The following is a 12,645-nucleotide window of genomic DNA, read 5'->3' on the forward strand; positions in this document are numbered from 1 at the left end:
AAATTGATACTTGTATAGCGCACTACTCACCCGCAAGGGTCTCAAGGCGCTTGTACGAATACCGCTGTGGAACCCATCCTGGCTTTCCCTGTGAGGCGTCGACTCCTGGGCACCCCCAAGGTGGAGGCCAGGCATCCTTAGCGTTGTGGGGGCCGTTGTGGAGATTAAGAAAGCTATTGCCCAGAGTTGCAGAGTGGGACTCCATGATTGGAATAGGCACAGAGGCGAGAATTATCAGGTCAGTGGAATTTTGAGCCCAAGACCCGCTGAGGCGGGGAATTGAACCCTGGTCCCGGGCTAGACCTCTGCATCAGGGTCTGCCGCTCTAACCATTGAGCCACACTTCTCCACTCTCTGTGACACAGAGCCCCACAAGAATTAGAGATACCAAAGTACAACTTTCTAAATTGAAACCTTTTTAGATGGAAAGAAGATTATTCCCAAAAATGCAGAGGCAGGGAGGCAGTAAAGAATCTGCAGTTCGATATAATGTCCAACAGAATGAGCGCTGTCAAAGGTAAGTAACTTGTTCTTCTTTGCTATAGCTAAAGAAAGGAACTATGCATAACCCTACAAAGAGCTGAGCGTTCATCCGACAGTCTTTGATGAGGCTAATGTAAAAGCTTAACGCTCTTTTGGTTTACAGTCGATAGAGTCTCTCCTCTAGAGAGAGGGCATTCGAGGGGTGAGGTAGAGCAAATAACACAGAGAGTGGATTGCCATCTTGAAAAGCTGTTACGACTTTTGGCAAAAAGGGTGCCTTAACACCACGTTATCTTCGAAAAAGGTTGTATAAGGTGGCTGCACTGGGAGAAGTTGAATAACAATGCGAACCGAAGTCCCTCCCACCAGAAACACAGGCTTCCGAGTCAGGAGAGGTAGTGGGCAGCTCTGGTTTGGTTCAAATGATGTGCACATGAGGACCAAATAAAGATCCCTGTGTGGCACCACAATGCATGTTGGAGGAAATAAATTAGTTTACCCTAATAGAAATCTCCGAACAGTGGGTGATTTGAACAATGACGCTTAGTCGGTAAATATTAAAAAGCCAGAGAGATCATCTTTAACCAAAGTAAGAACTTGCTGGACCAGAGATTTGGCCTGCTTTGGATGAGTACTGCCGGTGCCAGACTAGGCTAAAACTTGTCCAGGCGGCCAGCGTAGACAGACTTTGTAGAAGGACATCTGACAATCAGGATGACACCCACAACTCCAACACTCTGATGTGGAGACAGGTTTCTGCCAGAGACCAGAATCCTATGATCTCCACCTCTCCCAGGTGACCTCTACAGCCCAGCAGCGATACATCTGTCACTACCGTCAACTCTGACTGGAGCAGGGAGAGGTGTCTGTTGACGATCAAACTGTAGGTGAGCCACCACTGCAGATCGTTTGATGTCTACTTCAAAACATGGAAGGACTGAGATATGTTCCCCTAGTGCTGGGGCCACTGAGACTTCAGATTCCACTGCAGAGCCTGCATGGGTCACCTGGCTTAGGTAATAAGCAGGATGCAGAGCACTATAAGGCCTCCGAGCTACTCTCACGAGACCCAGTAACAAGAATGCAACATCAGAATCATTGCTTGAATGACCTGGAATCGTTAGGGTGGCAAAGGGGCCTGAAACTGGTAGTGGCGGCGGCCAGATATGGGGAGTAGTGAGGAGGAAATAACGGGACAGAAAATAAAAAAACACATGCATTTTTTTAAAAAGTCACTTACCTGGCTGCACTTCCTCCCCGGTTTGATCCAACTCCCTTAACTGATCCTGGTGCTGCTCTCATGCTGTGAGAGCAGCAACACGATTGGATGGAGCGGGCTGGCCGGACGCTTCTTCCGGCCCTCTAGGCCTGTTTTTGGTCTCCACCCAGCTGTCTAAGACAGCTAGGTGGAGAGCTTCAAAGTGCACGTTACTCTGGCCAGCACAAGCCAGACGGCCAAAGTAACATGCACACTTTGGACAATCCTGTCAGCCACAGCTCCTGTCATATGCGGTCAATCTGCAGCAGATGACACGTCCGGTTTGTCTTTGGGCTCAGGCTGGTGCAAGTGCGCACATAGGAAAAATAAAAGGGCAATGAAAAATTTTGTCTGCCATTCTATTTTTTCCTGACAGCTCACAGCGCCCATGTGTAAAAGACGAAGCTGGAAACTGCACAGTATCCAGCATCGCTTCAATGGAAGGGAGCCTCTGAGAAAGTGTCAGGTATGACCTGAGCACATTGATCGAGAACTCCTGTGATGTCAGGTTTGTGATCATCTGCAAGTGGTCTATAACGGACTGGTCAGTATGTCACAGCAGACAACAATTCATGTCATGCTCTTTCGTAAATGTTATGAAAAACAAAGAAAGGTTTGATTTGACTGATCTTAAGGCCGCGCGGCCTTAGGTAATGTCGCCCAGCATTTTTATCCCTTCAGTTGTTAGCCAATGAGTCCACCATATGATCTATGTCAATGTTTTTAAAGAATGTAATTAGATGCAGAAAGGCCATCATATTGTGATTTTCTGGAAAGGTAAATGTGACTGTATTTTATGATACATTTTCTTAGCAACAATGATTGTTGCTGAAGATTCTTAACTTTTTAAATAGGATTGTTGTATACTTAATTAATTCGTACATGATTTTTAGCTTTGTAAATAGTACTTGTGTTTTTATATATGTATTTTGCTTTTATGATTTCCACTAAAGACATCGAATAAACCTTATTTTAAATTGAATTGACTGACTTTGGTATGCCACCTGTGACCACCGCCATCACTTTCTTGAACACCTGAGGGGCACTGGTGGGGCAAAGGGGAGCTCTGTAAACTAAAATTTCTCCTGCCCACCTTGACCCACAAGTAACTTCAATGGGACTGCAAGAAGGGTGCAGGAAAGTAAGCAAAGAGAACCTGGGCCAGTGTGAGCATCCTGAATTTGTTCTTTCGTTCAGAGGGCGGCAATGTAAATTAGAATGAAGGCCTCTGTCTTTCTTTGGCACCAGGAAATAGCAGGTGTAACAATGAGTCCCTTTATTCCAAAGAGCCTGCAATTCTTGAAAGAAGAAAGAGAGGTGCTACTCTGAAAGATGCTCTGATTTGTATGGAAGGTGAGCCAGGTTTAAAAAGAAATGAGGGGCGCAGACTCAGTGAAAGATCTGGAGGAACCATAAATGAGATGGGATCCATTGTCACTCATGGATGAAATGTCTGATCTTGCCTCTCACAAAATGGTTGTGTGCCAATAAGGGAAAACGAAGGCGGCTTGGAGGCTGCTGCAGGAGGGGGCGTGGAATTGGGATGTGCCTTGCCCCTACTATCTTGGGCACTGTCTGGCTTGATCTCTGCCCAACACCAAAAGGACTGGGGTTCATGTTGCAGAGGGCCAGTGGATCACAACCGAGCATGCTGCCAAAGCACCACATTAGTACCAACTGCTCTGTCCAAGCAGTCGGTAGTGTCCTGCCTAGACTGGATGATGTATCTTGCAGCATTCTGACCCATCTTGGATGGCCAGGGTGGTTCAAAATTCCTCAGAGAGTGCCAGCAAGATCTTGCCAACCATGTCCCATGAGGAGGGGTATATTTTCCCAGTAAGCTGCTAGCATTGACTGGCAAGAGGCCTATACTGGTTAAAGAGAACATCCCCCTTCCGAAAGCTTCAATTCCTTTTGACTCGGTCAGGAGGAGCCAAGGACAAAGAATGGGAGTTCTCCCTAGTGGTAAAAGTCTGAACACCCAAACTTTTGTTGTCGGGTGCTGTGTCAAAAATAACTGTGGTAGTCTGGTGTTGGACTACAGCATTTAGCAACCAGTCTGTTCCTGGTGGACATGCACAGGGCTTAGACAAGGTGCTCATAAGGGTACTAGTTAGAGGATCATTAAATGACAGTATAGGCTCCAAAGAAGTTTGTCAAAACTTCTGTTAGTAGGTTAGTTTGACATCCATAGTTGTCAGATGTAAATCCAATACCTCAGTTGCACATCTCATTACCACAACAAAGGAGGCACTCTCGTTTGTTGGTGGTCCAGAAGGAAAAGATAACTCAGTGCCTGGGGAAGTGTCTAACTCACTGGCCTACGGAAAGTCCTTGTTGAAAATGTCATCATAATGTTGGGGAAAATAATACATCTCCTGTCCAAAGGTTGGCTGCCTCTTGCTCTGAGCCCAAACCATAAAGATGTAGGAGCGCAGGGGTGCGGCTACAAAGCAAAAACATGGTTCTGTGCGAGTCTGTCAGCACAGCTTTGGAACATGACCTCGGTGGGGTCAAAATGAATTCTGCTCAGAGTCAAAAACAACTATAGGAAAGGGGTCTTCTTCCTACGCTATTAGTGCTGGCATTGATGTTGCTGGGATCTAAGTCTGCTCCGGCATCGGAGAGGAACTAAAGGCAGATTTGGGATGCACAAACACTGCAGAGGGCGGAACTGTTGGTGTTAACACCACTGGAGGCTCTTGTGGATCCTTGAGGCCCAAAGGTATGCCAGAGGGGCCGGTAGAGTGCCAAAGAAATCCAACATGGTGCTATCGAACAAGTTACTACTCGTGTAACAATATATCTGTAAGAGACATTAGTTAGTGATAGATTCCTTACCTTAGAATATCACCAGGCGTCAGACTGGATCCGGAAACCTTTGCGTAGCAATACCCCTGCGCGTCGGTAGGCATGGTCTCGGCTCCGCGTCCGTCGTCGGCGCCGTTAGCGCCGGAATGACGTCGTTGGAGTACTTAGACGCCGCCCTTGTGCGCTGAAGTCAGTTCTTATACACAGCTTTTCGGCGCCAGATACGCAGAGCCATGATAGAACCAACACTGGTGCCATGAAACTAGGGCCCTGAAAGGGGATGACCTTAACCCTAGATATCGTTTCGCAGAACGGGGAGGATGGGTGGGTCGTTAAAGAATCTATCACTAACTAATGTCTCTTACAGATATATTGTTACACAAATAGTAACTTGTGCATCTGAAAGAGACACATTAGTGATAGATTCCTTACCTTAGAATAGACACCCCAGCAATACCAACCCCGGTGGTGGGTGTGCGAACCAATAATCACACCAGAAAAGCTGGAGGACGGAACTGCCAAAGAAACCATCCCTCCGGACGTGGCTGTCCAGGAAGTAGTGTCTTGCGAACGTGTGCAGCGAGGCCCACGTAGCTGCCTGACAAATGTCCTGCAAGGGGACTCCTCGGCCCAGGGCAGTAGTAGTCGCCATGGCCCGAGTGGAGTGGGCCCTCAGCCCAACAGGAGGTTCCTTCTTAGCCAAGGAGTAACACGCTTGGATGCACAACACGATCCACCGAGAGATGGTTCGCTTGTGCACCGCCCGTCCTTTCTTAGCGCCCAAGTAACCAACAAAGAGGTAGTCATCAACCCGTAACTGGCGTGTGCGATCCAGATAGTAAGAGATCGCATGTTTTGGGTCCAGACGGTGGAGCCTCTCTTCCTCTTTCGAGGGATGCGGAGGCGGAAAGAAGGTGGGCAAGGTGATGGACTGCCCGATGTGGAAGGCTGTGACTACCTTGGGCAGGAAAGAGGGTTTTGTCCGCAACACAACCTTGTCCGGATGGACAGAAAGGAAAGGAGGTTTAGAGGAAAGAGCCTGGAGCTCACTCTCCTGGCAGAGGTGATGGCAACCAGGGAAGCAGTCTTAAGTGTACGAAGACGAAGAGGACAGTTATGAAGCGGCTCAAAGGGAGCGCACATCAAGTAAGTTAGAACCAGGTTCAAGTCCCACTGAGGCATCACGAAAGGAACAGGAAGGAACATATGAGTGATGCCCTTTAAGAATCTGTTTACAATGTGGGACTTAAACAAAGAAGGCTGATCAGGTAGCCTTAGGAAAGTGGAAAGGGCAGAAAGGAAGCCCTTGATAGTGCCCAGACCAGAGCCCTGCTGGGCAAGAGAATGAAGGAAGAGGAGAACCTCAGAAAGAGGGGCATTGAGAGGATCCACAGCCTTTGCTGTGCACCATGCCACAAATCTGTTCCACCTGCAGGCGTATCCCGACTTTGTGGAGGGACGCCTGGCTGCCAGAATGACATTATAGACTTTAAGAGGCAAGTCAAATGGCCTCAACTATCGCCGCTCAATCTCCAAGCATGGAGGTGGAGACTGGACAGGTTCGGGTGGAGGACCGTCCCCTGCTGCTGCGACAGAAGGTCCTCCTGAAGAGGCAGACTAATCGGGGGATCGACTGACATACTGAGTAGCTCGGGATGCCGGTACCTTTGCGCCCAGTCCGGAGCCTGAAGGAATTCCAACGCGCAGAACTGATGACATTGCGAGTTCTCTTTGGTGTCGAATAGATCTAACCAAGGTTCTCCCCACTGCAGAAAGAGGACTTGCCCGAGTTCAGATGCCATTTGTGATCCATCATGCACCTTTGGTTGAGCTTCTCCGCCCTGGCGTTCAGAGAACCTGCCAGGTGTTGAACCACCAGGGTCACGCCCTGCTGTGCCAGGCACTGCCAGAGGCGCAGAGCCTCCTGGCAGAGGGTCCACGACCCCACCCCGCCCTATTTGTTGCAGTACCACATGCAGTGGTGTTATCCGTCAACACCTGCAATACACTCCCCCCAGACAGAGGGGAGGAATGCCTTCAATGCTAGACGAATCGCCCGCAGCTCCAGAAGGTTGATATGGAGCCGGGACCCCGCCGGAGACCAGAGGCCTCTGATCTCCGCCTCTCCCATGTGGCCTCCCCAGCCCTGGAGGGTCGCGTCCGTCACAACTACGTGCTACGGTTGGGGAATGGAGAGGGATCTGCCGCTGACCCAATCGTGGTCTGTGAGCCACCACTGCAGCTGTCTCGCAGTGCCCTCCGAGATCATTACATGGTCGGACAGGTTGCCCTGATGCTGGGCCCACTGAAACTTCAAGTCCCACTGCAGAGCCCGCATCCGCCACCTGGCGTGATGCACCAGAAGGATGCAGGAGGCCATCAGCCCCAGAAGCCGCAGCGTCAACCTGACCGAGACCCGGGATAAAGGCTGAAAGATGGGAATCAGAGCCTGAATATCCCGGACCCGCTGTTCGGGAGGATAAACCTGAAACGTCGCCGAGTCGAGGACCGCTCCGATGAAGAGGAGCTTCTGAGAGGGGCATAGGTGTGACTTTGGCACATTGATGGAAAACGCCAGCTGGTGCAGGAGGTCCGCCGTTGTTTGGAGGTGGCTGACGACTGTCTGGGGCGAGCCCGCCTTCAACAACCAGTCGCCGAGGTAGGGGAAGACTGAAACCCCTAACCTGCGCAGATGAGCTGCGACCACGGCCATCACTTTAGTGAACATCCTTGGGGCGCTGGTAAGGCCGAAGGGGAGCCCGGTAAACTGAAAGTGCTCGTGGCCTACCGTGAACCGCAGGTAGCGCCGGTGGGCCGACATGACGTGGATGTGGAAATAAGGGTCCTGCAAGTCCAACGCTACCATCCAGTCTCCTGGGTCCAGGGCAGCTAAGACCTGAGCCAGTGTCAGGATTTTGAACTTCTCCTTCCGGAGGAAGCCGTTGACGTTCCATAGGTCCAGGATTGGGCGCAGGTCCCCTTTGCCCTTCTTGGGTACCAGAAAGTAGTCGGAGTAACAACCACACCCTACTTCTGGCCCAGGAACGCGCTTGATGGCCCCCTTGGCCAAGAGGGCCGTAACTTCCTCTTGCAGAAGTTGCAAATGATCCCTCGACATGCGGTGGTATTGCGGTGGCATGGCTGGAGGGGTCGTCTCGAAGGGGAGGGAGTAGCCCCTTCAGACGATTTGCAGCACCCACATGTCCGACGTGACAGTGTGCCAGTGGAAGTGGTGATGGCGAACCCTGCCCCCAACTGGCGTCACATGGGCCTGAAAGCACGGACAAGGAGGGTTTTGAGGCGGATGCTGCAGGGGGACGGTGTGGACTGGCCTCGCCGTTGACCCCGACTGCCGCCACAGCGGTTTCCACGGCTGCCACCGCGCTGTGTATTAGTCTGCGGCGCGTGGCTGGCAGCACGGGTGGGAGCGCCCCTTCCTTGGCCACGAAAGGAGCGAAAGGCACCCATTTGCTGGCGTGGGGCCGAGAGGCTCAAGGACTTGGCCGTAGCCCTGGAGTCCTTAAAACGCTCAAGCGCATGGTCTGCCTTGTCGCCAAAGAGGCGAAGGCCATCAAACGGCATGTCCAGAAGGGAGGCCTGGACATCAGCCGAAAAGTTGGTAATCCTCAACCAGGCGTGGCGTCGAACTGCCACCGTCGTTGCCATCGCTCTGCCCAGTGAGTCCGTGGTATCCAGCCCACACGGGATGGAATAGCGTGCCGCATCTCGAAGGGCTTGGGCGAGTTTAGTCTGGGTCTCCTCCGGACTGTGTCCCACAGAGTGTGGGTGTAGCGGTCCAAGAGGCATGCGGTATTGACTGACCGCAGTCCCAAACTCAGGGACGAGAACACCTACTTACCGTATTGTTCGTACCTCTTGGATTCCCGATCAGGCGGAGCCGTTGGGAATGCGGTCTGGGAAGTAGAGGCCTGGATAACCAGGCTCTCGGGGTGGGGTGGGTGGACAAGAAGCAAGGGTCGCTCGGAGCCGGGCGGTAACGACTGGCCACGTTCCTATCTACAGGCTGACCTGTAGCAGGCCTGGACCAAGTGCCCAAAAGAACGTCACACAAGGCCTCATTAAACGGCAGCAGAGGCTCAGTCGAGCCTGCCTGTGGCTTATGGACCTCAGTGAGGAGGATAGTCCTCAAGGCCGCGACGGGGAGCTCCAGGCTCAAGGCCTTTGCCTCCTGCATCAACACTACACTGTAGGCAGCCCCCTCCTCCGTAGCCACGGCTGGAGGGGAGACAAAACCAGTGCCTGGCGAAGTGTCCAGTCCACTGGCATCTCCAAGCTCACATGTCCAGTCCTGCTGAGACTGGCACTCCTGTGCCAGAGGGTCCACAGACCCCTCCCAATCTCCCTCGTCACCCATCACCTGAAATTCAGGTTCAAAGGATGGGGCCGGTTCGTGGAAATAAAAATCTCCATACGACATCGAGAGCGGCGCCCAGAAGCGCCGCTCCGGCGCCGGAACCGAATCGAGGGCAGGATCGGGGAAGACGGCGCCCGTCGGGGGCGCCGGATGTGACACTCTAGGGGCCGGCGTCTGTGATGTTGTGAGGTCGACCGGCGACGACCCGGATCCGGAAGCGGATCCAGTGGGAACCTGCGGCACGGGACCGAAGTCGTCGTCGGCGATGGGCCAAAGCACCCGGCGGCGTCGGAGCCGAAGCACCCGACCCGCTAGGCCCCCCAGTCGGGACCGCTGGGCCCGAAGGCGCCACAGAGCCCAGTGGAGGAGGGAGGGACCTTATGGCCATGAGGTACCGCTCGACCTCCTCAGGCGTTGCATCGTGCCCAGAGACCGGAAGGTGTGGGGCAGGTTGCGGCGCCCCACACCTTGGGTGGTGTCACCCGAACCCCCGTCCGCGTCGGGGTGGGTCAGAAGAGCAATGAAGCCTTTCCGACCTCTCATGCCTCTTACCTGAGGATCTTGATCCCGAAGACCGATGCAGACTCTCGGAGCTACGAAGTCTCCGACCCCGAGACCGGTCCCTCGACCTCCTGTGGGACCGGGAACTTGAACGGCGCAGGCCGACTGCCGGATCTCAAGTCGCTTGCGGGACCGCTCCTGCCTAGCCTTAGACGTCAGGGCCCGGCAGTCAAAGCAGGTTCGGTCATCGTGGTCGAGGCCTAAACACTGAAGACACCGGCGATGGGGGTCGGTAACCGACATCATTCGGTTACACTTGGAGCAGGGTTTGAACCCGGGCATCCCTACCGGCACCGTAGGAGTCGAACGACTCGGGGAAAAAAACAGATCAAAAGATCAAAAAAGTTTAGTCAAAAATTGACTAAGGGGTAGAGCTTCTCCGGATCTGCGCTAGCTGACGCGGAAAAAAGAAGAACTGACGCCAGCGTACTCCGGCGACGTCATTCCGGCGCCGACGACGGACGGGGAGCCGCGGACGACGCCCACCGATGCGCAGGGGTATTGCTACGCAAAAGTTTCCGGATACAGTCTGACGCCTGGGGATATTCTAAGGTAAGGAATCTATCAATAACGTGTCTCTTTCAGATAAAGGCCTCAATTTGATGTAATGTTAATGAGGGACCTGGAAACTTGGTGTATATTTGGGTCGCCTGTGAGATCAGCACCCTGGAGGGGGACTGGCAGCGAGACTGCGAGCATCCTGATGTCCTTGTGACTTCTTGGGTTGTGAGTGGCAGGGCTGGGTTGGATTTGGCTTAGCCTTCTTGAACTTACATTTTGACTTAACGGAAGCCTTGGACTGCAACAAGGGCCTGCTATGGGAATTGGTCCATGCCCTCAGCTTTGAGAAGAAGTGGAACGTGAGCGACTTCTTTCCGTGTTCAGCTATGCTTAGCTTCGAGTTCGGAATCATCTTGGGATTCATAGGGGTACACTACCTGCAGGAATTGGAGTTGTGCGCCAAATCCAGACATCAGAGTTACACTTCATGGGGATCTGTCATAGACATTTGTTTGTGACAGCCCCTACAAGGTCTAAACTCTATAGTTTTGGAAAGGGGCATAGTTTCCTTGCACAACAGAAAACAGAACTTTGCAAGAAACAACTCATCAGGCACAAGGAAAAAGTTGGAAGTGAACTCTGGAACCATGTGCAAAAACGCTGAAAAAAAAGGGACCGCTGTTAAGGGCAGGAGTGGCGCTTATAAGTATCTCCATTGTCATTTATAAGGTAGAACTAGATCAAAGCAAAGTCATGCCGCAACTCAACATGCTAACACTGTGGTGCATTCTTGTACAAATCTTACGGATTCAGTCTAGCACCTGCAGATATTCTAATGGTGAAGAATCTGTGGTTAAAAGTATCCATCAGAAGAGTTCATACAGTATGAAATTTTGAAATCTCCGTACACAGCTGACAGCAATCAAGAGGAACTCATAGTGCATAGTAAGCAGAAAGAAATGGGTGCACTCTGACCATGCACTCCTTTGAAGTTTGCCAGAAGGATAGTTTGCCAAAAATTATTACTCTAGAGGAGAATACACTTTTCCCTAACATTTGGGGTAGAGCTTTTTCCAAAACTAAAATTATATTATATCCAGACACGTGACAACAATTGGCCTACTACTAAAACAATCCAGACCTACCTGGTTTGTCAATATTTGTTAGCAGTATCGAATAAATAATTAACAAAAATAATTTTGTTAGGAATAAAACGATTCAATTCTGAAATATGAGAATGTGAAATGAACAATACTGAGGACTGTGGAAGCGGTAGTGGTTTTCGGAGTTCCTCAATCATTCACTCCCCTTCTCACCTTCAGGCAACTTTCCTCTGCAACAGAGATCTTTACCTTCCTACACCCTTTTGAAATCCTCTTTTTCTCTACGCATCTTACACATCAACTCTTTCCTCTTCAGCACCGTTTTTTAACTTTCTCCTTCCTTCTACACGTATCTCTTTTAATCTTCTTCACTCAACAACTTCCCACACAATGCAACCCATCCACTGAAAGCAATGGGTTTTCTTTTGGTGCTGTCAATAATTCGACAGCGGTGTACCTCCTTCACACACTTTTCCATGGACTCAAAACTACAACTGGCACATTGCTTTGTGCAGTCTGGAGTTAGGCCAAAGACTGGATGTGCACATCTTTATGGCCCACTAACAGCTACTGTGAGAAATCAGCACTGCTTACAGCCTCAGCTCCAGATCTCTCTAGGGTCCACCATCATGGATACCCACTCACACCCTGAACTCAATCAGACACCTAAAAGTGACCTGTTCACGGAATGCACTACACGAGTCAAAAACTGCATGGAAGTAAACTACAGAAACACATCATCTGTGTAAATCATGCAAAATGTAAACATGAGCTGGACTGCCAACATGCATTACTTTAAGGTTCTTACAGAAGAGTTAAGGACATGCATATAGGGCCTCTTGGGCACCAGTTTCAGTCAGTCTGAGACTCAGTAGGGCCCGTCCAACTTAAAGCCCTGGGATTATGCACATCTTAGAATAACTGTGGACAAGAAGTTCTGGAGACCACAGCACACAATTGAAGAGCTTTTTGGGCAAGGGTAGTAAGTCATGCCGAAATAGTGTTATGAGTAGCAAAACCAGATGAAACAGTTGGTTTGGTTACTCTTCCTACATACAGTATTACTATGGGTTGGCAGATGGTTACATGTTAGCTGGACACCATATGGTCAGTCTTGTGCTCTGATGTAACCAATTGCTTTACTTTTAAGGTTAGTAATGTGTTCATTTTTTGGTGTAATCGCCATTTGCCTGAGTTTAACCATACTAAGATACCTGTGACAATGAGGTCTTAGAATAAAAAGTCAAGATCTGAAAACATGGAATCCTTAAAGGCCTATAGCCAACCAGCAAAAAAAAATCTTGCCCCCATTTCGTTACATTTCCTCAAAAAGATAGCAATACCTTGCCAAATGAAGGTTTGTGGAAATACAAAAGGGAATGTGGTTTACAGAGGAAGTGACAACTCTAAATCCATTATTAAGCAACAATACATGTTAAAATACATCGTATATGCAAACACACTTTGATGTAATGTATGGACAACTGTACACAGAATGCTTCACAGGTCCCACTGGCAATGTTGGTTTTATCTAGAAAGGCACGGGCTCATAA

General features: G+C 50.5%; 1 protein-coding gene across 1 annotated transcript in view; it reads right to left on the minus strand.

Moving 5' to 3' along the window:
• Window positions 1-12,645, minus strand: part of LRBA (LPS responsive beige-like anchor protein) — a 2,444,222-nt gene that overhangs the window by 605,801 nt on the left and 1,825,776 nt on the right. The window lies entirely within an intron of this gene.

The sequence above is a fragment of the Lissotriton vulgaris genome, chromosome 3_1 (assembly GCF_964263255.1).
Source record: "Lissotriton vulgaris chromosome 3_1, aLisVul1.2, whole genome shotgun sequence".
Lineage (NCBI taxonomy): Eukaryota > Metazoa > Chordata > Amphibia > Caudata > Salamandridae > Lissotriton > Lissotriton vulgaris.